Below are 27,049 nucleotides of genomic sequence, written 5' to 3' on the forward strand. Positions count from 1 at the left end.
GATGATATAAGTATTGCGATCAATACCTTATAGTAGCATTTCCGTTTTATCCAAATTTTCAGTTTCCTCTCTGGCCAAATATGAATAAAATTATATGAAGTGACTACACTGGGCTGTTAAATAGCAAAGCTGTTCCACCAAAAATATGAAAATGGAAATGCAGTTTATGAATGTGAAATAAGACTATCGTCAAACCTGCATGATTTCTTTTATTGGGTGATGATAGATCTTAATTCTTTTTATTCATGGTTGTTTTAATTCTGCCAAGAGGTAACTCAAATGAAAGGCAGTAAATTCATGCCTCACTCTATTATACATGTCAGTTTTAGATGGTCAATTTATAAATCTCAAGGAACTTTCCCTTGATGCTTGTTGAAAATATCCCACTCTGATGCCATTGTGGTTTTTAAGTTCTCGGTAAAACATCAACAACACATCCACCTCAATGCTTTACATATTTAGAAATTGCTGACAACATTTTATGTATTTGCCGTGACCAACAAGAAATAATATTGGCATAATGGTCCAGATTAACATATGAACCTTTAATCACACCATGTAAAGTATCACAAGGAATGAAAAGCAAATTTGTCAGAATTATGGCTAAATTGAATACATTTGCAACCTTGAATAAGCCAAAAGGGAAAAAATTGCTGTGCTACTTCATAAAAGAAAAAAATTAAATACTTTGATCCCTTTATATAGCTCTCATACAAGACAAAATTATCCAACTACATACTGAATAGCACAAAACGGCATTTTATTTTACCTTTATTTTACCCAATGTATTGGACTACGTTGTACACTCTACAATCCCAAAAATTAAAAAATTAAAAACCCCAATTTAAAAAAAAACAAAAACAAAGAAAAGAATGCCCCCTCTATTCAGTCGACGAAAAACTGTTGGGTCAGCACTCACTGTTCGGGTAAAATCCTGGAATTTTCTTTATTGATTGAGGATAATAAGCAATAAAATATACAGCCATGAGAATGGCGGGTTTCAGACCTATTGAGGTCCTTAGTCAATACAGTGCTACTGACGCATTTCAGACATATTGAGGTCCTTAGTCAGTACAGTGCTATCTGACGCGTTTCAGACCTATTGAGGTTTTTAGTCATAGATCATATCACCTATGACAAATGACCTCAATAGGTCTGAAACATGTTAGATAGCACTATACATTCTCATGGCTGTATATTTTTAGTTCTTCTTATCTTGAATCAATAAAGAATATTCCACATTTTTACCCGAAAAGTGAGTGCTGACCCAACTGTTTTCCATTGTTTGTATATCAAGGAGTGTGGAGGGCGCCTCCTGTAGTTGTGCACCTGGGGTAGAGCGGTTCCGTAGTTCCCCTCTATTCAGTGCAGAGTTTTCCGGTGACAAGTCCATTTGCCTATAGATGCAACCCAAAATATGTGACGTAGGAAAGTACAAAATAAAGTTGATAATAGAGACGTCCAGTGTTATCGTACAGTAGAGAGTGAGACCAGCTGAAAAGGGGTACTTTCATGTTTAGGAAAAAGGAAATTTCATAATTACATGATGGTCCTATTTTTAAATTACAAAATGTGAGGCTAACATTCTTCTTTTGAATAAGTTAAATGAAAAGTTGGTTGTGTCTTTATAGTCAATCCAATCATAGCCATAAAGCGTATTAAAATAGTTTTACACTATGAAAAATCAAGTTTTTAAACAACTAGCTACAGGTATAAAATGGCATCCATTTTATATATGACAGTTTCACAACTAGTGGGGTCCCATACACACGAATGTAGGTGCAACACCCCTGCCCACATATAGGCAAGGGGGTAGTTGCGAATAGGGCCCTCTACCTGTCAGGATCCATCTGGTGAACCTGTGCAACTCACCCAAGGGATAATGCAGGGAGAGCTCAGGTAATCTGCAGCTGTAGATTCTGCTTGGGAAGGAAATAGTTAAATAGGTGTAAGAAGTTATCCAATTATGTGGCTGTATTGTAAACTGGAGTGTGATTGGAGAGGTGCTACAATCTGATCAAGGGGAGTATAAAACTCCTGTGCAGTGGGAGCACATGGTCCAAACCTCATGGTCTTTCCACAGAGCAGAGAGTCTGATATGCTGTCAGAGTGAAGAGAGAGAAAAAGTGTACACCTTTAGTGCTGCCACAAAAACCCCAGGAACCGAGTCAGGAGACTCTAACCCATAGCTGCAGCTTCCACAGTTTAGACACATCTCCATCTCAATTATCCCAGCCTGCATCTACTACCAGGCTGGTGCTTTATTCCTGAGGGCCATTCTCCACGACCACTCCAGTACCAAAATCCGAATCTGCTGTTTGACCATTTAGGCCCGTTGCCTGCTACCTGTTGTTCAAAAAAGAACCATGAGTTGATTTGTACAATGTTGCCTCCATCTGATCCCTGCATATGGCTGCTTACCACCACAGGCTTTCCCATCCATTACTCAGGGAATTATCTTACAGACACTCAGGGGTTGTCCCAAGGAGGAACAAGTACATCAGCCTCTCCGTCCATATTTCTTGCACACACCATCTGCTGGAGACCTGCCAGGCTGTAGGACAGCCCTCCGATCCCCATACCAAGCACCACGACATCAGCGTGCCTAGGCTGCAACCGCCAGCCACTCCGGTATTTTGGGCCCCGGCTGCCTCCAGGCCCCAAGAAAAGGCTAGGCTCCATTAGGGGATGTTGCATATTCTACACCTGGGCTGGAACTCAATTGTCACATATGGCTGGCTGGAGAGGGGGAGTGTGGAGCTCACCTCTCCTCTCTCCTCTCTATGGGAGCTGTGCAGCCCTATGGAGAGATATTGCATGCTCAATTTTTTCCAGCGACGGCACAGTACGGTGACACACATGTGTGCTCACTGTACCATGCCGTACACATTGCACTTCTGTGGCGGCCGTATGCTAGATGCCTGAAAGTGTAACTAAAATTTAATTCAAATTGCATGTGTTGCAGTACACTTCAACATACTTTCATACAGAAAAAATTTCTTTCTCCTGTTTTTTCTTCCCTCTCTTTTTGCTCTTAGCAGTGTTTATTGCTCAACATTTCTTCTCATACTCAAACGCTGATTGATAAGGAATTGATAAAGTTTCAAATGGCTAAACAACCACTAGATACATGTTTGTCCTATTAGAGCTAAATCATCTAGTGAAATATTCTCTGTATACATAAAGAAGGCCATAAAAGCAAATGGGGGATGGATGAAACTGTATTGCATCCATCCCCAGCCTGCACTAAGTGTATGCTCAGGTAGGTCCCCAGTGTAGTCACTGTACATATATGAACAGTGGCATCACTTGGGAAACACTCTGAATATTGGCCTCAGCCATTCACTGACTGCTGCCAATGTTCACTCCTCTTCCCACTTTCAGGGAGAGGGGAGGAAAAGAATGATACAATGTCAAGGACATTGAGAATCCTTCCACGTGGCAGTACAATGGAGTCCTAAAATTGTGGTATGAACATAGTCTTACTTACACTTTAAAGCATTAGTGATATGAAAGTAGGAAACACACAATTAAAAAATCCAATGAAAGACAGAAAGCACTATTCTGTTCTAACACAATGACCTAGATCTGAAGGTGTCCATAAGGAATAACAGTAGTGCTTAACCAGTGTGGTATTTCTGTGATAGTTACATGTGACTGTACTGTAGCCCAGCCTTAGTGTTTATACAACTTTGTTACATACCCCAGAATGACAGCGTACAAGCATTGTTACCCTCCCTTCTGTCAGAACTGATGGAGCACTGGAACCTCATCAACATCAACAAAAAGCATCTGCCAATCACAGCATTAAATTTTCTTCTACAGGTCAATCATTTGACAAGTCACCTTCACAGCTTCCTTATTTCTTAGAGGGAATCTACCATCAAAATTAGGCATGATAAACCAGGGACACTTTCTCATAGATCCAGGCACCGTGACTGTGTTAATCGTCTTATATTTTTTAACCATGTCCACTTTCCTTCTAAAATCAGCTTTTAAATTCTGCTAATGAGTGAGAGGGGCTCTAGGGGGGGCATTACCAGAACCCCTCTGTGCTTCAGATCTACAGACTGTTAGTGTGCCTTGAGCACTTCCCCCTCCGACTGTGTGCTTAAATCTCCTCTGCTGCAGTGAGATTACATCAGGAAGAGGGACGGGGAAGTGCTGAGGGAGCATGGGGAAGGGTGAAATAGTCCAGAAGCCTGTGAAGCTATAGAATGGAGTGGCTCCGGCAATGCCTTCCCCCACAAAGAGCCCTTCTGGCTCATTACCATAATTTAAAGCTTGATTTCAGAAGGAAGGGGGCCATGTATAACAAATATAAGAAGATTACCAGTCACTGAGCCGGGATCAGTGAGTAAATGCCCATTTATCATGATAGATTTTGATGGAAGATTTGGATTCCACGTTTCAGTGACCTCCAGTTCCTTGCTATGAGGCAAATTCTCATTAAACCAACACAACACAATAAATCACAGGGTGATAAAAGCCCTGCAATTGCAAAAAGCAACTGTAATTTTCATACTTGTTCCCCGCACAAGGTCAATTTGCAAAATGCAAATAATCTAACACTATGAGATCCCTCAAGATGGACCGCCAAGATCTGATTGGGAGGCAGCCAACACCCGACCCATGCACTGAGCAAGAAACAGTGGGGTCTGTGCATTGTGTCTACAGACTGTAACTTTAGGCCTGGCTCCCATTGCATGAATGAGGGCTGTGTCTGCAGTCATCGTACACTGCAATGACATGGAGCACAGAGTCTTCTGCATCCAGGTCCATTCACTGTGTTTATTCCATTGCCCGACATCTGACCCTCCATTTCATCAAATATTGATGACCTATCCTGGGGTCAGGCCACTTATAAAAAATCTGTGGACAACCAATTTAGGGTGTTATGAGAGCATGGTGTGTTGAGAATAGCAGCTCAAATTGGTTTAAAGCAAACCTACCACTTCTGATGGTAGGTAGGAGATGTAAACACCGGGCACCAGCTCAGGGTGAGCTGGTGCTGGAGCTTACCTTAGCGAGTGTTTTAAACCGCTATATCGCGGATTAAACACATTTTGATTTACCTCTCCGAGGTAGCTTCGGCGCTGCGCGCGCGCCTCCATGCGGAGTGCCGGAGGCGTCACGCGCGCAGCGCCGAAGCTACCTCGGAGAGGTAAATCAAAATGTGTTTAAACCGCGATATAGCGGTTTAAAACACTCGCTAAGGTAAGCTCCGGCACCAGCTCACCCTGAGCTGGTGCCCGGTGTTTACATCTCCTACCTACCATCAGAAGTGGTAGGTTTCCTTTAAACATATACTGAAATATCCAGGGAGGAAGCACCCATCTATTGTACATTTACTCCACATTAAAATATTTTTGAACTTGAGTACAAATAATAGTTGTATTTCATTATTTTTCCAGTTTTCTGGAGCCATGGTAATAGGACTACAGTGATATATGGGATATGGTCAACTGCATTAGTATATCAAGGACATTTATAAAGATTATGACTGATATCATATTATCATAGTAAAAAAGGTTACAAAAAGTCATCAGTCCATCAAGTCCAACCTATACATTATACGTAATATGGCAGACAGAATAACTCCCTGGATCAACAAAAACTAATAACAAAAATTTTTATTCCTATACTACGTGATATTATTGCTCTACTGAAAGTCTTCCAGGCCCCCCTTGAACATGTTCAAATTATCAGCCTTTACAACATCTGGTGACAGAGAGGTCCATAGTCTCACTGCTCTTACAGTAAAGAACCTTTGTCTATGGTGATGGTAGAATCGCCTCTCCTCTAGGTGCAGAGGATGCCCCCTTGTCCTGGTCACAGGCCTAGATATAAAAAGATCTTTGGAGAGATCCTTGTACTGTCCGTTCAGGTATTTGTACATTGTAATGAGGTCTCCCCTCAGTCGTCTTTTTTCTAAACTGAATAATCCCACATTTTTGTAATCTGTCAGTGTATTCTAATCCCCCCATTCCCCTAATAATCCTGGTTCCTCTCCTCTGCACCCGTTCCAGCTCTACTATGTCCTTTTTATACACTGGTGCCCAAAACTGTACCCAATATTCCATGTGTGGCCTGACCAAGGATTTGTACATGGGAAAAAATATTTCTTTATCGTGAGAATCTATTCCTCTCTTGATACATCCCAAAATTTTATTTGCACTAGCAGAAGATACCTGGCTCTGGTCACTAAAATTGAGTTTACTATCCTAATCACTGATACAATGGAAAAAAGATAAAATGTAACCTTTATTTGTCTTTAAAGGGAACCTGTCACCAGGAGACCCATTTTAGCACTCCCCCAGTCCCCACAGAGCATAGTACATACACTGCCAAAGTGTTTTTGTATAAAAAATTGGTTTTACAGAAAAAAAGATATGTTATATTGTACCTTTCATTAGCATCTGCTGTGTGACTAGGCAGTTGCCAAAAAGGAGGGACTGGAAAGGAGCAGTTCCCCCCTACCCTTGGGGAACAGCTACTCCATGTGACCTTTTCAAATATATGAAAACACCCATCACTGGGCTTAGCGACGCCCCCTGCTCCTCTACAGCCAATCCCTAGTGTGGGGAATTATTCATACATTTGAAATGGTCACATGTTTCCCAAGGGGTGGGGGGAACTGCTCCTTTCCAGTCCCTCCTTTTTGGCAACTGCCTAGTCACACAGCAGATGCTAATGAAAGGTACAATATAACATATCTTTTTTTTCTGTAAAACCATTTTTTTCTGTGGGGACTGGGGGAGTGCTAAAAATGGGTCTCCTAATTAAAAAAAGGGAGAATTCATATTTATCAGGGTCAGTGCTGGTGCCACATAAATCCTCAAGGAGTGTTTTCTCTGGAAGACTTTTGTGGCACCAACACTGACCCTGATAAATATGAATTCTCCCTTTTTTTAAATTAAAGCTGAATAAAGGTAACGTTTTATCTTTTTTACATTGTATCAGTGATTAGTATTTGAAATTTTTATGACAGTATATGTACCAATTTTTGTCAATGACTATTTTTTTTTAGTTCATTATCCACCAATCTTTTCCTCTATCAGTTTTGCCAAGTAATGTATCATTTAACAAATAGTGCATAACCTTACTTTTATCTACATTAAACCATTTGTCAGCCCAGGTCTCCAGTTTCCACAAATCCCTCTGTAATGTTATGCTATCCTCCACTGTATTAATTACTTTACAGAGCTTAGTATCATCTGCAAATATTGAAACTCTACTTTGTAAACCCCCTATGAGGTAATTAATAGAAAAATATTAAAAGGAAATGGCTCCAATAATGAACCTGTGACACCCCACTCGTAACTTCCACCTAATCTGACAATGTGTCATTAATGACGACCTTCTTTTTTCACTCTGTTTTCACTAAGCCAGTTGCTTACCCAAATACATTGATTTGTAAAGCGCTACAGAATTTGATGGCGTTATATAAATAAAGATTATTATTATATTATTATTATTATACACAGATTTTCCCCTAGTTCCAGAAGACTCATTTTATCTACCAAACTTTTATGTCGCACTGTATTAAATGCCTTGGAAAAGTCGAGATACACAACATCCACAGGTCCAGTCCAGGCTGATTTATAGGCCTGTTTTGCACATACGTTTGTAAGTATATTTTAATGAATAAATTCTGAAACTATCTTTGGATAATCTGCACTATGTTGCCACCTATGCTTTCTATCTAGCGTGTATGGATGAAGTATACTTACCCAAAACTAACATATGGGAGCGTGGTGTGGATATACAAAATAATTCATTCAAGGGGGTGAACATAGAATTGTTTTGTCCTCTCAACTACTCCAGGCGTGAAATTGCTCATTTTCTGCATTGGAGTAAAGGAGTCTTGAGCACAACCCCTGTATGTATTTTGGAATATATATCTAAACTTTATCCGGGCAATCTCTTGGTGTGTAGCTCCTCTGATAAGTATCTCATTTTGTTGCCAGAAAAATTATTATTTTACTAGAAATTCCTATCCCACGTCACAGCCCAATTGGTAAGGAGCTGGTGGAAGGGAGAAGAGTTGCAATTTTTGTCAATCTGCCAGAAATTGCGCCTTTTTTATGCCTTGTACTCCAAAAATCTTGTGTAAACGGCATGATAAATGCTCCCACAGTCTTCACTAGCTGTACTGATCATTCCCAGCAACCAGTTATTGATAACCAACCATACACAATTGTTTGAAGATTTGTTAGCACTTAAAATCCACATATGAGGATCTGTATGTACACACTCTGCTGTATTTCCCCTGCTGTAACGATATTCCTATATGTTTTAGCTGATTTACTACCATCCAAGACTCATGAGGAGGAATGTCAGCGGCCTCAGGGAGAACCTGAGAACCCCTTTCTCTTTACAAGAAACCCAAAGGCCCTAACCTCATGATGTATATATATATATATAGCACTATGTTATCTGAAGTATTACTGGCATCAAATGTCATATTGCAGAAGTGACAACATGTTTTACCTTCAGAGAAAAGCTTATCACATTTTTAGACTGATAAATAATTCAACTTTAGTTACCGTCGCCTGACGCCACGTTGTGCTTAAAAGACCCGGAAAAATTCCTTGCGATCTCCAAAAAGACTTTTTTCATGTTCAGATTTTGTAAGTATTTCACCATAGGGTTAATGCTGCGTAGATTTTTTTTTTTCATGTAACATAAATTATTTGTGGAAGTTATTTTATAATCGTAAATATTTTAAGCTAATAGTTAATGGCGCAAAACTTAGAAAAGATTAGAAAAATCGCCATCTTGTGGCCACTTGAAGCAAATTTCTTTGCAGTTTCAATACTGAGAATAGAAAGATTTAGTGTACATGACACGTATACATATATATATACAAACACGTACAGAGTAATGTGCTAATGTTTTAGGAAGGTGCGTAAAAAGTCATAATGGTGCAGATAAAGTAATTAACAAAACATAAAGTAAATGAATAAAAGAGGAATCTAAATCAAATGAACATTTGGTGTGACCTCTCTTTTCTCTCAAAATAGGATTAGTTCTTCTATGTTCACATGCACATAGTTTGGAAGAAACTCGGCAAGGAGGTTGTTCCAAACATCTGAGAACTAGCAACAGTTCTTCTTTGGATGGAGTCTTGTTCAAATCAGATCAGGGATTTGTTGGGGGTCATATCATCACTCATTGTTCTTCTTTACTCTTTCTTCTCTAAGATTGGCTGTATTTACAAGACTGTTTTTCTGCCCCAGAATTTTTTTATTTTTTAACTCTTTCATTGCAGCATGCAAACGCTGCAGGTTTTTTTTCACACCTGCCTAAAACATTTGCACAGTATCTTCCTTTGGCAGTACTTATTGTGGTGACACCTTTTTAGCATCTCCTTCTAATGTAGTTGTCGGCATACATAAGGTGTTATTGTACTTGCTATGGTTTTGTTTTACTAGTGCCTTAAATGGGTTGTTTGGGTTTAATCAAAAACTTATAAGCACCTGATGGGAGGGAGGGGGGGTGTTTAGTCTGTCCAGTAGTCCGGCGCTATTAATTCATCGCTTCTGTTCGTTTACAGAGGCAGGGCATAATGACCTGACAACTTCCAGTCGATGGCTACATAACATTGGAATATTATACTGTCCGGCGCACGGCAGTGGTTGGGTTAGCGTGGCACTGACGAGAGATGGAGCATGACAGCGAGAGCGCTGACAAAGATAAGTATAAGCTCATTTTTCTTTTCTTATCTTCCCCCTGGCCGGTTATATGTTTTTGTGTAAACCCAGACAACCCCTTTAAACTGGCAGATTGAATAGTCATATTGGATAAAAGTAAGCGATGCCATGATTTTTTTGACATTAACCATCAGTCCGTGTAACTACACATAGACAGAATAGGGGAGGTTTATCATAAGAGAGAAGTCTGCGAGCAGAACTGTACTAGCTCATATTTCATTTTCCCACAGCTGTTTATAAAATTAAAGCTGTGCTCTGATTGGATTACGTGGGCAACTGGAACAGTTTTACATCAGACACTTCTGATAATTCTTATTGCTTATGTGTAGTCTGTATACACAAATACCAACATAAAATATGTTCTGAAAACGTACTTAGTCCTGAAGAAGTTTGGGTTTGGCTTGAACCCCCTCCCCCTTCCCCCGGGGATTAACAACTATGATCGGCGCTGGGAGCAATCATCCTTAGGAAAATGGCGAAACGCACCATTTCTTATATATTTTTCGTATAATAAAAAGTGGACTTCCCCTTCTGCTGCTCCCGTTTGCCCGCAGCACTCTTCCTAGTGTCATTGGAGGCGGTCATGTGACTGCTGTGGGCCAATAGTATCTGTAGCTTCGGATGTGTCATTGCTGACTCACGGTTTGATTTCTGGAAATGTTCAAAAAACTTGTGTTTTTAAAATTTTGTATTCTTTAGAAATGAAAACGACACTATTTTTGGTTTCTATTGCCAACAACGATTTCTCTTTTCCTTAAATATCTGCTATAAATAATCTAATGCTGAAAACATATTATTCTGTTGCTTTACGGTGCACAGAAACAAGCTCATTGTACAGCGCTCATTGTTTGAGTTATAATAATAATGTAATAATGTCCTAATAAAATGAGTAAAGCTGCTCATAAATTTTTACTTTTCAGAGTTATTTTATATGTGACCACCAGAGGGCAACTACAATTAAGCCACATGTTGCTTTTTACCTAAAATCTCCACAAGGTGTCAGCCTCAGTTGCCGATATATATTTGCCAAACCAAGTCAGGCGTTTCTGAAGTCTATAGAAATATTAATATCTGTGTATAAGATTAAAATAGGTTCATTAAACTTTTTAGCCAAGGTAAAAAGTTATAGTATACAGGTAACTACAGTGATAGTATATGATGTAGATTACAATGTGATACGGTGAATCGCTACATTTTAACAATATGAAATACTAAGAGAACATTCAGCATGTAAACTGTTAGTGTTGTGTCCCTTCATAGTGTCCATAGGCACCGAGACTTGTACAAATGAGCTGCACATATAGGCCATTAATGGTAAAGTTCTGGAGAACCCCTTTAAGTATTTTATTTCATTTATTCAGACCTCCCTTCCTAGCAGTTTTTAGCGGGGTTGTATTACTGTTATCCTTCTGTAAAAATTTATTGTGGTACAACCGTGGGTCAGTGCAATGGCTGCAACTAGCCCGTGGCCTATAGTTTCTTTGTCCTTTCACTGGTAGAAAATGATGTGTTAGTCTCTGTTGGTCAGGATTGGTGCTTTAGTTTTGTGAATTGTGCTAATGCAGCATCCAGAACAATCAGATGCTAATGGAGGATATAAGGAGTTAAATGATCAGAAATCGATGTGTTCTTTACACATCGCACACGGAGACACGAGTTGTCTTGCAGAAAAAGAACTATTAATCAAGTTCTGCAGCATTTGCAAGGGTTCTAGATATCTTTTCAGCCTAAAGATCTTTCTGCTCTGACTTCTGTAGGATTCAGTCACAACCCTGCTATTGTTTTTACGTACAGCAGAGGGGAGAGAGCTCAACGCAAAGAGCAGAAAGCTCTTCAAACTAGAAGACCATCCAGTGCTCTTCCAGCATGAAGAATAATATGCAACCGTGATTGGGCCTGCAGGAAGATGCGGGCCCTTGGCCGTGATCTTAAAGTGTGACAGCTGCGGGTCCCCTGATCCAGCACATGGACAAGATGCAGGACAGTATAGACTGACATTATTCCTGTCCTGCTCTATGATCTATGCACAAAAATCACACCATGATGCTTTTGAAGTTCCCCCTTCTTAATCAGATTTCAGTGGTGGGGCCAACGGGGATGAAGCTGGGCCCCACACTAGTTCCCACCTTGCAGTAGTGGCAGTGGAGCAATTGAGCATTCAGCTCTCTGCGTCACTGCTCCACATTCATCTCACCGGCCACCAACGTTGATACATGTTAAATATTATTATTATGCTGTATTGTCTGCACGTTTTTATACTGGAATCAAGTATCAAATTTGAAGATTTTCTGAAGTGTTCAGTGAGTGCCAATTTCTTTCCTTCTTCTATAAAATATTCTTTGTGGGTGCAACTTAGAGGGGAATTACACAGTGTGTAATGAAGCATAAGGAAATCTACTGCAACACCCCTGCCAATGCATAGGCAGGGTGGTTGTTGCGAATATCACCCTCTCCTTGTCAGGATTTATCTGGTGAGCCTGTGCAACTCATCCAGAAGCTACTTCTAGGAGAACTTAGTAATTACAGTGGTAGCCACTGCCTGCTAAGGCAAGAGTTAAAATTGTGAGATGTTACTGTCCAATGATGTTCTTGTAAAGCAAGCTGGAAGCTGAGTGGAGAAATGCTACCACTTGATCGAGGGAGTATATAAACCCCTGGTGGGTGGGAGCACATGGTCTGTCTATCAGAGCAAAGAGTCAGACCTCTGGTCCCCATACCACGCACCGTGACCACAGCATGCCCAAGGTCGCACTAGCCAGCCACTTCTGTATTCTGGGCCCCGGCTGCCTCCAGGCCCAAAGAAAAGGCTAGGCCCCGGTGGGGATGTTGCACTACCATTTGCTTTTATGCATTATGAACCAAACATACCTTGAGAATGCTGTAGCTACACTGATGCAGACAGATGGAAGACAGCAGGAACGTGCTGCGTGCACGACAATGACGTCAATGCCTGGAATTAATTTGTATTAAAATATATTTAAAAATTTAAGAACATACATATTTGATAAATAAAATGTCTTCATACAACATTCATTAAATTATTCCTTATTTTCTTAAAATTAATTATTATGATAATTATGATATATAAAATATTATTGTAGTAAGATCTAAAGGTTTATGTCAAGGCCTGGGAAATTTTTATAGACAATTTCACCTATTTTAGCAATTAGTCAATAACAGTGGCAACGGTATATAAAAACTAGAGACTCATAGGGGCACATGTATCATAGTTTTTTCTCTCTGAAGTGAATTTTAGAGACATTTGGCAGCTCTTTTTTGCACCTTATGTATGATCCTGTCTTCTTACTTGTGATACATGTCCAGGTTTTCCTATTCTGACAGGCGCAAATTTTGGCTTCTTTTTGAGACTTTTTGTTGGAAATGTCTCAAATCCACATGGGCACAAGCCACGTGAGGGGGTTATATACAGGAGTGGACACTACTATTTAGGATTTGAGGCTGTGTCCTGCATTTTTAAGGACTCTAGTCACACCTCAGGGAGATGACGACATATGAGGCTGCGGTCACACGTTGCGTTTCGAGTAAAAAGTAAAAAAAAAGTCGCAGAAACAACAAAAGTTGCAAAAATGAGACAATTTGACTAGCAGAAATAATGATACATGTCCCCCATAATATACAAATAAGGAATTTGTATAAAGCACTGTTATACCGTGTGATTAAATAATGTTGCTACACTGTATACAGAAAGAATACAAAGGTAGATTTACTTATAAAGCTACTAGGCCACAGGAAAAATTATAGCTTAGTTTTTTTTCATCAACAGGAATTTGCAGTTGGCCAAATGAAAGAGCGCTGTTAGGATCTGTCTCCCATGGCAAGCCAATTTATCAAGTCATTGAGGGGATAAGGGAATAACACCCTTTATCACTGACCATGGCATCTAAGAGGTTAAACTGCTCTGATTGTAGTTATCTCCGATGAGGACAGCAGGAGCTAGGGCATTGTGTGACAGTCAGCATTCCTGTTGTTGATGACATGAATGTTACAGTACTAGGATATACAGGGGGAGATTTATCAGAAGTGATTGAGAGTAGAACTGTTCTAGTTGCTAATGGCAACCAATCAGAGCTCAGCTTTCATTTTCCCACAGCTGCTTATTAAATGAAAGCTAAGACCTCATTGGTTTGCCAGGGACAACTAGCACAATTCTGCTCTCAGACACATCTGATAAATATCCCCTGTATGCTTTACTGGCCCTTGATCATAACAGATATATGTTATATTGGTCATTAAGGAGTTAATTAAAAATGTCTTATTAGTTTGTGCCTCCAGACCCTTTAATGGCACATATGTTTCCATGGTAACAGACACACAATCTGTCACATATTTCTTGATAACCTACCTAATTAGGAGACCCATGGAAGCCAACATTTCTGAAGGAACATATGGCACGGGATGTAACCATGAAAACATGCCCATAGTAAATATTACATGAAGAAATGTGAAAGTTTTTTGATTTCTCATGTTAGAAGTATCAAAGGGTTTTAATAATAATAATAAATAATAATTCTTTATTTATATAGTGCACACAGATTACGCAGCAATGCACAAAGCATGACAAATCGGTCCCTGTCCCTATGGGGCTCACAGTCTAAACAACCTACCAGTATGTTTTGGAGTGTGGGAGGAAACCGGAGGACCCGGGGGAAACCCACGCAAACACGGAGAGAGCATACAAACTCTTTGCAGATGTTGACCTGGGTGGGAATCGAACCCAGGACCCAAGCACTTCCTGGAAAGCCCCTTTAGCAAAAGCTAATGGTCCCAAAAGTAAAAATCACGCAGTCTAAATGGGATTCCTCCAGATACAGAAGAGAAGAGTCTATTTTAAAATTTCACTATAGTCCAGAAGATTTCACAGCAATGAAAATGCATTGTGTATATCTAACCGGAAGATTTAATGTTACCCATGACCTTTTTACCTGCATTTCTGAATATTACAATTTTATGGGCTCAGTAATTATTGTATAAACAGCCTTGTGTATATCATTCTGGTATTGGAACCTGCCCAGGAAAAAAACTCATTTTCTAAACCCTGTGTTGAATTTCTAATAATACCATATTTTCTCACTATCATCTAAGCAAGTGTTTGCAGATATTATGCTCTTTATGCAGCTCACATATTTTACTTTTAGTGCCATAGCCTTATTCAGTATTCTTATTCTTATACCAACAAATAATAAATAGTGTAACATATAAAATTTATAAAATATAAACCCAAGTTTGCGGCCAGATAAACATCACAGCAGAAGTATTTGTTACTTAAATTCAAGCATGATGAACCAAGCAGTGTGACTGTGGTAATCTTTATATATTTGTTATGAATGGTCTTCTTCTTTCTAAAATAAAGTTTTATAATTATGCTAATGAGACAGAAGTGTGGCAGCTTCACAAGCTGTTACACAGGCTGTCTACCTCTCCCCCTTCCCCTGCCTGTGTAATCTCACACAGTGGGAGGGGGAGTGCTTCTTGCACAGTGTAACATCATGTGAAGCTGCAGGACAGAAGTCCTCTAGTAACACACCCCAGAGCCCCAGAGTATGACTCATTAGCATAATATTAAAGTAGATTTTTAGAAGGAAGGAGGCCATAGAGAACAAATATAAGAATATACCAGAGTCACAGCACCTGGATCAATGAGTAAGTGTCCCTGGTTTATCATGATGGATTTTCATGGTAGATTTTCTTTGCATCCACTGCCTTTCTTACTCTCTATGGCATATAGGGAGATACTAGGATTTGTCAGGATTTCCTAAAAACAATCTAATGCTTGAGCCAAGTTTTGGGGACTGGAGAGTGTATTTATTGGCATCCATATACACTTTTGTTGGGATGAATGGCTTTTATAAAACTCTATGCCCATTGCAAATGAGGAGCAAGAGCAGTGTACTGTACATGGAGAGCTCCTGTATGTATACAGATTGGCCATGGGTTGTCCTCCAAGACACAATACTATGTCATATCAATCTCATTTCCTACTAAAGCTCTATTTTTCCATATAAATCCCAGTTTCCCATACAAGGTATTTCCAGATAAACTTGTTCTGCACATATTCACTAACTGATCCTGAATCCTAAATGGAAATGACTTACACTACTAAGTGGAATATCAATGGTCCTGGCTCGGTTTACATTGTCTTTTCAAATAGCTAATGCTTCTGAATATGTCATCTTATTTCAGGCCACTTCTGAGTCACTCAGGATAACCCTTCCACTTGACAATGATAGCAATGAAGAATGTTGTTTCTGATACCAAAACATGCTCAGATTTCCCGAAACCACTCTTGAATGAGCAATCTGAGAGGAAGTTCCAGTTCATAATCACTGCTGTATTTTGTCTATATCTATAGATGTGTATGCCATGATCCATTATCTAACACCTCCTTCATTCCCTATGAAAATAATCACATGTATTGTTAACCTGGAATACACAAAGATGAATACACATATCTTCCTACACATAGAATAACTAATAGTTTATACAATAACTTACAGTAATTCTTAACTTAAGTAAATCTTTATTAAATCATGTTATTAAAAACAGTCACCAGGACAAGAGATGATCGGACCTGATGGTCGGGTTCAAGTTCAACGTTCGAGTTCAGCCACCTGACCTGGACATACTGCCTTCCCGGAATATTGATGCCCCTAGCAACTAGACATGGCTATGATTGGCCAGGAGGACTTCTCCTGGCCCTCCCCCTGACCAATCATAGCCATGGTTAGATGCCAGTGGCATCAATTTTCTAGATTGGCTGTTTGGCTGCCAATCTGGAAATTTGTCCAGGTCAGGTGGCTGAACCTGAACCCTGCCATCAGGTTTGCTCATCTTTAACCAGGACCTAAAAGCAAATTGAAAAGTAGTAGTATTAGTAAATATATGTCTGCTCAAACTCAGACTAGTATTTAATTATATTAATAAAGCTATACACTCACCGGCCACTTTATTAGGTACACCTGTCCAACTGCTCGTTAACACTTAATTTCTAATCAGCCAATCACAAACTGCTGATCTACTGGGATTTTCACGCACAACCATCTCTAGGGTTTACAGAGAATGGTCCGAAAAAGAAAAAACATCCAGTGAGCGGCAGTTCTGTGGGCGGAAATGCCTTGTTGATGCCAGAGGTCAGAGGAGAATGGGCAGACTGGTTCAAGCTGATAGAAAGGCAACAGTGACTCAAATCACCACCCGTTACAACCAAGGCAGGCAGAAGAGCATCTCTGAACGCACAGTACGTCGAACTTTGAGGCAGATGGGCTACAGCAGCAGAAGACCACACCGGGTGCCACTCCTTTCAGCTAAGACAGGAAACTGAGGCTACAATTTGCACAAGCAATTGGACAGTAGAAGATTGGAAAAACGTTGCCTGGTCTGATGAATCTCGATTTCTGCTGCGACATTCGGATGGTAGGGTCAGAATTTGGCGTCAACAACATGAAAGCATGGATCCATCCTGCCTTGTATCAACGGTTCAGGCTGGTGGTGGTGGTGTCATGGTGTGGGGAATATTTTCTTGGCACTCTTTGGGCCCCTTGGTACCAATTGAGCATCGTTGCAACGCCACAGCCTACCTGAGTATTGTTGCTGACCATGTCCATCCCTTTATGACCACAATGTACCCAACATCTGATGGCTACTTTCAGCAGGATAATGCGCCATGTCATAAAGCTGGAATCATCTCAGACTGGTTTCTTGAACATGACAATGAGTTCACTGTACTCAAATGGCCTCCACACTCACCAGATCTCAATCCAATAGAGCATCTTTGGGATGTGGTGGAACGGGAGATTCGCATCATGGATGTGCAGCCGACAAATCTGCGGCAACTGTGTGATGCCATCTGTGTGATGTCAATATGGACCAAAATCTCTGAGGAATGCTTCCAGCACCTTGTTGAATCTATGCCACGAAGAATTGAGGCAGTTCTGAAGGCAAAGGGGGGTCCAACCCCTTACTAGCATGGTGTACCTAATAAAGTGGCCGGTGAGTGTATTTCTCTCACTATAAGTGGATATTCCACTGATTTAATTTTTTTTTTTAAAAGGGAGGACAATTTGCCAATTCTTGGGGGCTGTAGATTGGGACCCCCACCAATCACATAAAGTTAAACCCAATCATCCCAAATAATAGAATTGACTGCACATGGACAACCAATTGTGTCGAGTAGGTGGTTTCCCAGAATTAAAATCTCCACTGACCAATAGATTACTCCCTGTTCATAGTGGACTTCAAACTTTAAGCTACTAGAGCACCCTATTCCGGGAAAACATACATTCCAAAAATGTAGAAATGCAGCCTTGAAAAATTGGTAAAAGTGGCTCTCTGTTTTAGTTGGATATATGTTGGCAGCAGGAAAGGATAACACAAGTGGGTGCACCTTGGCCATCAGCTGTTGAAATCTATGTGTTTTGCCTGCAACTGGATTTTCTTGGAGAACCATGAGAAGCTTTGGAGCACCAGCACTGGATCACTGGAGGAAAGAAGGAGTTAGGGTTGTTCACTGAATGTCATCCACATAAATAAATTGCTATCCATTAACTTCATGAATGCACCAGGACCATTGTTGAAAGGAGCAACTCTTTGGTCTTCTACATAGAGGTACTTCCTCTATGTCATCCATATGCCCTAACAGGATAACTTATCTAATATTGTTGGATCATAATATATTCCTTAATATTGTCCTCTAGAAGGTCTCATAATCTTCTCAGGTCTAGAACTCCAGGTGGTGCACCCAGGCCACTATGTAAGTGCTACACAACTACTATATCCGACACATGGCTGTTGGGACGCACAGTCACAAATGTTCCATTGGAACTACAGTTGAGTGAAATCTTCTCATGTGTGGTCATCTTACCATGGTGGTCCTGACCAATATATGTCACAGTTCTCTGGCTCAGGTGAACTTTCCCGTGTGCAAATACTGAGCCACCATATAGCACAATTCGTTCAGGTTTTATTTTCTGTGTACATAACAACACCTGCAGCTCTTCAGAGACAACCTCCTGACGGTTTGTCAAAAAAGAACATAGGTTGTGGGGGATTAATAGAGATTTGTGCAGCCCTGTCAGTCAGCACTCCAGATTATTTCGTGTTTGGTTAACTGGTTACTTTGTGTTTATACAATCACTTTCCATACATTTCTTTCTTCGTGAGCCCAGTCATGCTGTAGGGTATTGACACTTGGAAGTCACATCTCCTTGACTGAAAATAAAAGCACGAGTAAATGTTCTTGAATAGACAAGCATGTGTACAGAGGAGTAGGGCATGTTCTATAGACATGACATGAATCTGGTGAAAGAGCACATACGCTTTGTGAATGGAATGGTCGAGGGCAAATGTATACTTTGCAGATCAAAGGAATCTCTTCCTTTCTTTATATATACCTTGAGATGTTGCATACATTCTTTTACTGGGAAAAAATGGCATGCACCTTGACAACCACCATCAACCTGCCATAATATGTCAAGAAATTCACTGGGTCAAGAACTGGGCACATCCCTGGCAGATCTTGCAACACTATTCTGCTGCTTGAAAGTTTTTTTTTTAGGTGTCTGATGCTCTCTGATCAAAATGGTTACAGCTAAGACCCACTAAGATCTTCAGAATGGGTAAACACAAGTCCCCCTAATATACCATATTCCACGACAGGTGATTGACTCCTCCTTTGAGTCACCCTGGAACTAAATTGGAAACAAGTGAGTGACTGTATACATAAAAGTTGTCAATAACATGACATAGAGACTGTTATGGGAGACTGTTATGGCTGTCTGATGCTCTCATGATCAAATTGGTTACAGCTTAGACCCCCTAAGATCCAAAGTCTAGGTAACCAAAAGTTCTCCTAATCTACCCTGTACTGTTACAAGGGATTGGCTCCTCATTTGAGTCATCCTGGAACAAAATTGGAAACAAGTGGGTGACTGTATACATAAAAATTTATAATTACATGACATAGGGATTGTTATGGGTGCGTTATGTAGGGCATATGAAGCAATATTACGGCTTTGTGTATGGCATTATCTCATTAGGATTTGGCATTGTGGCTAGTATGAAGAGTTTTGTAGCTGGGATTCTGGACATTGTAGCTGACATGGAAGGTACTGCTTCCATCATTGGTGAATGGTTGTGGTTGGCATGGAACCTACTGTCAGCAGATTACTTATAACTTCTGCAGGATGTTCATTGCCATCTATAAGGCCATGTTTGCAGTATATCAATTCTTATTGTATGAATTGGTCATGGAAGGTTCTATCCATTTGATAACAGATGCACACCATGTTAGAAAGACTTGTTCAATTCTCTCCTACTGGATGGAATGAGGTAGGAAAAGAAAATGATAACTTATGTAAATGTATGTTTACTTTCTTCTTTTAACACTATACTTATTGTTTTTCCCAGACTGCATGATACTAAAGTAACTTACCTACAGTATGTCAGCACTCAATAATATTCATAAAAGAACATATTTCTTCACTGTGTGGGGCAGATTTTCCATACCATACAATTAAAGCAATTATTGTATTACAACACCATGACAAAACATGCAGTGAAATACTGAAAGAATGTTTTGCCATGAAGATATTGTACGTTGTAGGGACATGTATCTTCAAGTCCTTTTCTGTAATTTCGTAATTAACCATTCTATCGAATGTAGTGAAATTACGAAACGCTGAAAATATCAAAGGTGAATGAAGATAATTACGCATGTTATGTGCTGATCCATAAAATGTGAGGAGTCTTCATGGAGGGCATTTTATCAAATGTTCACAAATTAACCGCACCCTCTGCACCCCCGCATGTAAGGGGTTGCAGGAGCACAGAGCATCAGTAGGGATATATATACATAAAGGATAGCTGTTATATATAATTATGGATGTACCTATAATGAATCTTGAAAAAATAATGAGACTTGATTGAATATTCTGCAGATGATGGGAAAGGCTGAAAGCGAAAAAGTGCCCTTCATGACTACTGCTTATACTCAAGTATAAGCCGACCTGAATATAAGCCTAGACGCCTAATTTTAATTGAAACTCTAGTAAAACTTACTGACCTGAGTATATGCCTATGGAGGAAATGCATTGATCACAGTTTCCCCCACTAATGAAATGCCCTGCAGCCTCCCCCACTCATTCAATGCCCTGCAGCGGCCTCCCCCCTATAATAGCTAGCCAGCAGCCTCTCAAACAGGACCCCTTGTTATAAAAAAAAATAAGTACTTACCTCCGGCACTCCCTGCAGATCCTCTTTTCTCTCTGGGTTCCTATGTAGCATCGGAGGTAGAGACACTCTGTCAGCACAAACATTATGATGTGATCAGGTGGTGACATCATAGTGTGTGTATGGGCAGAGTGCATGGACCTGTCTCTTCCAACCCTGCTACACAGGAACCCCCAGGAGAGAAGAGGAGCTGTGGAGGTAAGTTTATTTTTTATATACAGATGACCCCTAGTTAAAGACGGACCCTCAGCCCACTGTGACCTCTGGAGAAGCTCTCTGGAAGCTTTATAGTCCCAGACTGCAATAATCAGCTATAAAGTGTCTGTAATGAAGCTTTATTGATAATCCTTGGTCCCACTACAGCAAAAAATTTTGAAACTTCAATTGTCTCTGGGGCAATTTTTTTTTTCTGGAGCTACAATGATGAAATATACAGTTTTGACTTTCATACAAATTCGACTTAAGAGCAAACCTATGGAACCTATCTTGTATGTAACCCGGGGACTGCCTGTATAAGCGAGTGGGGATTGTGATTTACTGCTTTCTCAAAAAAAAAAGTGAAGCCGCTAGTTCAGTAATGTATTTTAACTCATCAGTTTTCATTCATGTCCATAAAATGACAGCAGTTGGAGGGTCATGCGATCCTCACTGTGCTTGACCAATCCACCTTCTAGGACCATGAATGCTATCATAAGGTCCTGGAAGGATAGATTGATCATGCACAGAAAGAGATCACATATCCTCCATCTTTACATTTCAAGAAAGTGGTAAAGAACTTTTAATATATGTATATAGGTAAGTTACCTATATACCTCCCCCCCCCTCACACACACACATTAAAAAAAACAAGTAAAATTAATCCATAATAATTAATCTTTAATAATTAATCTATAAAAATATTTTGTAGGTCAATATAAATCATTTGATAAAGGTAATTATGTTGTACTCAGGGATGGTTTGCAGCCTACAATGAACGATTGGTCTACGTCCTCCTCAAAGCTACACTGGATCTAGTGAGCCTAGAAGAGTCTCAGCGACCGATGAAGCCCACCGACAACTCTTCAACCGATGAGTCCTTGAGAAACGGAAAATAAGATATAATCAATCACCTTCCAGACTAACACCATCTAATTGCTTTTCTTCGGCACAGATGTTTAACTGCTGACCAGGTTTCCCAGGCTCACACACCAGAATGTGTGAATACACCATAAACAACGGGGACACCTCTTCTAACAAAATAGCACTTACTCAACACACACATCGCTTTAGCCCTTTCCTTAACCAATACCAGTATTCAAGGTAGTATAGAGCCAACATTACAGTATATAACTCTACTCCTATTTGTTAATTACATGTGTATTGCGTCAAATTTATTTCAATGTCTGAAACTACTTTTTTTTCTTTACTACTTTTTACATACTTTATATACATACTTTGTTAAATGTTAACTTAGAAGATCTGTTAAAAAGCTTTTTATTTTTTTTTCCTGTATTCTAAAAGCCACACATTTTTATTTGTGAGTGTTTGTTATTTTTTGGTGAAACACATGTGGGATATAAAAAATACTGCTAATACCAGTTATATATTTTCATTTTTGTATAGTGTAATATTGTGAAAGGGCAAAAGGCTTTTTTTGCCTTTTACTAAAATATACTTGGTATCCAACACCTTCTTCTTGAGGATGGTGTCTGATTGTGGTGTTTCCCTATTCTGTGTGCATCTTAATCCATTTAGCAGCCACTCTAGGCTATACCTCTCTTAGTGATTTGATAGTAATGTTGGTGTTCCATTTCTGCATGTATTATATCTATGACGCACAAATGTTTTACTTGTCATTTAAGGTTTTTTCTATGTATATACTTATTTGATGAAGATATCTTCTGGACTTTTGGTGCCTCTATCCCATATCTATGGCTTGTGTGCACCAGTGGCGTAACTACAGTGGTAGCAGCCATAGCAGCCGCTATGGGGCCCCGTCATCCAACCTGATAATAAAGAATGGAGGATGTAAACCATCATATATATATAGTACAGCATAATATGTATATAACATATATGTGATGTATATATGCTGTTTATGTGTGTGTTTATATCATGTATGTGTGTATATGCTCTATATGTGTGGGTAAAAGAGTGTATAAATGTGTATGAATGAGTAAAGAACTGTATGTTTATGTATATAGGTATATAAGTGTATATAAATGTATATATGTATGTGTATATATGCGAGGCTAATATGCATATTTGAAAGCATATTCAAAAGTCTGCTATAGGGCTCTGCTTCTACTAGTTACGCCCCTGCAATTAATTAATAACCTTTAATTGGCACAACCTTTATTGGTACTAATACCGCTCAACTTCAAGGGATCACATCTAAATGCACCAACAAAGACAGTATAGCAGAAAAGGCCACCACAGAAATTGTATGTACCACAATAAAGCAATAAATACCACTTTAGAAACAGAGTACTGCATTCAGAGCCAGATAATAATGATGGAGACACCATAGTAAATAATAGCAGAGACCCCAGAGCAGACAATGACGATAATGTAGAGACCCCAGAGTAGACAAATACATATAAATAGAAATAATAATACTAGTTACCCCCAAGCCGACAAATACAGGAGACCCCCGAAGCAGACAATATAAATGGAAACCCCCAGAGCATACAAATAATAATACTGGAGACCCACAGAGTGGACAGTAATAATAATGGAGACCATTGAACAAATAATATTAATAACAGAGAGTCCAGAGCAAAAAAAAACATTAGACTCCCAGAGCAGAGAAATACAGGAAATTGGCAGCGTTCGATACTTTGGACAACCAGCTCCTCCTCAGGATGGCTCCATTGGCCTAAAGGACACTGCACTCTCTTGGTTTTCTTCCTATCTCTCTGACCGCATTTTCATTGTCTCCTTTTCTTGATCTTTCTCTTCTCCTCTTCTTCTGTGTTGGGGTTCTTCAGGGCTCAGTCCTAGGTCCTCTTCTCTTTTCCCTCTATACTACCCCCATTGGACCAACCATCAGCAGATTTGGTTTCCAGTATCATCTTCATGCTGATGACACCCAGCTATATACTTCTGCAAGTAACATCACCCCTGCCTTAAACCAGAACACTAGTGAATGTCTCTCTGATGTCTCTAACATCATGTCCTCTCTCTTCTTGAAACGTAATCTTTCTAAGACTGAACTTCTTGTCTTTCCACCATCTACTAGCCCAGTGATGGCGAACCTTTTAGAGCCTGAGTGCCCAAACTTCAACCAAAAGCCACGTATTTATTGCAAAGTGCCAGGGCAGCAATTCAAGCAGTAATTTATTTCTCCTTGTTCTTTGACAACTGTTAGTCATTTAGCCTCCTAAAGACACCAACGCAGTTGAAAGGAGGAGGGCAAATTGGCCCATCATTGTAGGAAAATTCTGTAGGAAGATTCTTTGAGTCCTGTCTGGTGAACTTCATGCTGGGGTAATGGCCTGGGTGCCCACAGAGAGGGCGCTGAGTGCCGCCTCTGGCACTAGTGCCATAGGTTCACCACCACTGTACTAGCCGATCCAACAATGATATCTCCATCTCAGTCTGTGGGATCACTATACACTGAGGCAGCAGGCCCGCTGTCTTAGGGTTGTGCTGGACTCTGACCTCTTTAGGCAGGCCTATCACACTCGCTAACTGCATGAAATGTCAACTCTCCCTTTACTAATCCATCCTATGTCCTCCACCTGTCTGTTATCCAGCATAACACCAAATACATACCAGGTTCCAGGATTCTCTGCAGTCTTTTTCACCTTGGACCCTGTAAATAAGATGGCAGCTGAAGGCTGGTTCAAGCAGCAGAATTTGGCTGGACCATTATGCAAGCTCTTTTACCTCTTGTGTCAACACCCTCATCCTCATAGTCTGTAAGCTCTTGTGAGCAGGGCCCTCACTCCTATTGTTCCTTGACTGTTAGTACTCTGTAGTGTAATAATATATTTGTCTATGTCCCCTATGATTTGTAAAGCCCTACAGAATTTGATGGCGCTATATAAATAAAGATTATTGTTATTATTATTATTATGTACCTGCCATTAGCTGCTACAATTGATGCTGCACCTACAATCACTGCACAAACTTAGTATTATATTTTGTAAGTGTGACACCACAAACTAAGGGTATTTATCAGGACTTCTATGTGTATCGCTAGCACTTGAGATTATTTTACCCATTCCACTACCTTCATGCCAGGGGGGCATGGAGTGGCGTGGCCAGAAGGGGAGTCGGAGGGCGCCCGACGTACTTGTCCCTGTGCCGCCGCTCTTGCTGAAGCCAGCAACTTTTCACACATCATACATCTTTAAATATTTGGCTGTACCAGAGGAATGGCACACAAGGCCCGGTGTATGATCAACTGTTTCGCGACCGCCCGCCGTGTATTCACGGCAAGCGTCGGGTCCTGGTGCATTCAGAGGGCTCACGGGCTCATATGTCAGCTATCAGTATACGGCACGTATGCATGGGCTGCACACGTTCGTGTATAATAGGCCTTAACCAGTTCACAGAGGTGTCAGAATGTGACAATGCAAAGACTTTTTGGAAATAAGTTTCTACATTTTTTGGAAACTATTAAGACACAACCAAACTACAGTGTATAAATTTGAAATCTCCACCAATAAGGAGGATGGGGGTTATTAATCTGTAGACAGGATTCTTGTGACAGTTCTATATCTGTCTTTGGTGCTCTATTGACTGAATCAAATTCATTAAAGTGGCTTTAGCCCTTTAATAAATATTCTTATGCTCTACTTGCTGTCTGGGATTTCTTATTACAAAAAGTTGCTAAATGTATAAAAAGGGGGGGGTATGTTGCCCACTCAGAAGCTATAGAGTTGAATGTCTTAATTCAGCTATTTTTCTTATTTAAACTGTTGTTTGCCTTTCACATTATCTGTGGCATTTTTACTGTCCTTTGGCCTCTGTTTTCTTATTATTTGGTTTTATTATCAAGAATTTATTAACCTTTTCGTAGAAAATATTAGAGGGGTTGTAATTAGAGATGAGCGAACACTAAAATGCTCGGGTACTCGTTATTCGAGACGAACTTTTCCCGATGCTCGAGTGCTCGTCTCGAATAACGAACCCCATTGAAGTCAATGGGAGACTCGAGCATTTTTCAAGGGGACCAAGGCTCTGCACAGGGAAGCTTGGCCAAACACCTGGGAACCTCAGAAAAGGATGGAAACACCACGGAAATGGACAGGAAACAGCAGGGGCAGCATGCATGGATGCCTCTGAGGCTGCTTAAACGCACCATTATGCCAAAATTATGGGCAACAGCATGGCCATGACAGAGTGACAGAATGAAGCTAGATAGCATCTAAAACATGCAATAATTGACCCTGACACTATAGGGGACGGCATGCAGAGGCAGCGGCAGCAGGCTAGAGAGTGTCATGGCGACATACCCTAAATGGACTCAGGCTTCAAACCAATGGGTGGCAGAGAGGAACCAAAGGAGGTGAGCAAGAAGTGCTCAAATAATATCGGTACATGATAAAAGTTTGCCAGTATATTTTGTGGATTACACAGCAGGGTGGCGACAAAGTTAACATGGAAGCCATGAAAACAACCCAAAATTCTGCCTGACACAGCTCGTTTGATAAGGGGACCATGTATGGAGGCAGTGAACTAGTAGTAGATTAAAGGTGCTGCAGTTAAAACTATGTTAGTTGGATCTTGGCATGGAGCTGGCGCTCCGCTGCCAGGCGAGCTTTCGCCAATCCAAGCCCCTGTCTCTAGGCTACTCCCCAAACAGCACTTCTAAGAACCTTTTGTATAAGATCAAGTGTAGTAGCGTTCTTATAAGTTTAGGATATGCCGGGTGAGGGGAATGTAAACAGATGCGCAAGAAGCGCATGATGCGCATGGAGCTGGCGCTCCGCTGCCAGGCGAGCTTTCGCAAATCCAAGCCCCTGTCTCTAGGCTACTCCCCAAACAGCACTTTTGTATAAGATCAAGTGTAGTAGCGTTCTTATAAGTTTAGGATATGGCGGGTGAGGGGAATGTAAACAGATGCGCAAGAAGCGCTGAAATAATATCCCTAAATGGTA

The 27,049-nt window shown here is 40.3% G+C and overlaps 1 long non-coding RNA gene across 2 annotated transcripts in view; it reads right to left on the reverse strand.

Annotated features, from left to right (window-relative positions):
- LOC140134236 (uncharacterized) overlaps window positions 1–13,709 on the reverse strand; it is a 113,029-nt gene extending 99,320 nt beyond the window's left edge. The window contains exons 1-3 of one of the 2 annotated variants that reach the window (XR_011856145.1): window positions 13,610–13,709; window positions 12,585–12,666; window positions 10,250–10,367 (exon numbers count right to left, since the gene is read on the reverse strand). This is a non-coding gene — a long non-coding RNA (uncharacterized lncRNA). Of the gene's footprint in view, window positions 1–10,249; window positions 10,368–12,584; window positions 12,667–13,609 lie in introns of those variants that run through there. The other variant, XR_011856144.1, reaches the window with a different exon arrangement.
- Between the last annotated feature and the right edge of the window lie 13,340 nt (window positions 13,710–27,049).

This window comes from Engystomops pustulosus, chromosome 5 (assembly GCF_040894005.1).
Source record: "Engystomops pustulosus chromosome 5, aEngPut4.maternal, whole genome shotgun sequence".
NCBI lineage: Eukaryota > Metazoa > Chordata > Amphibia > Anura > Leptodactylidae > Engystomops > Engystomops pustulosus.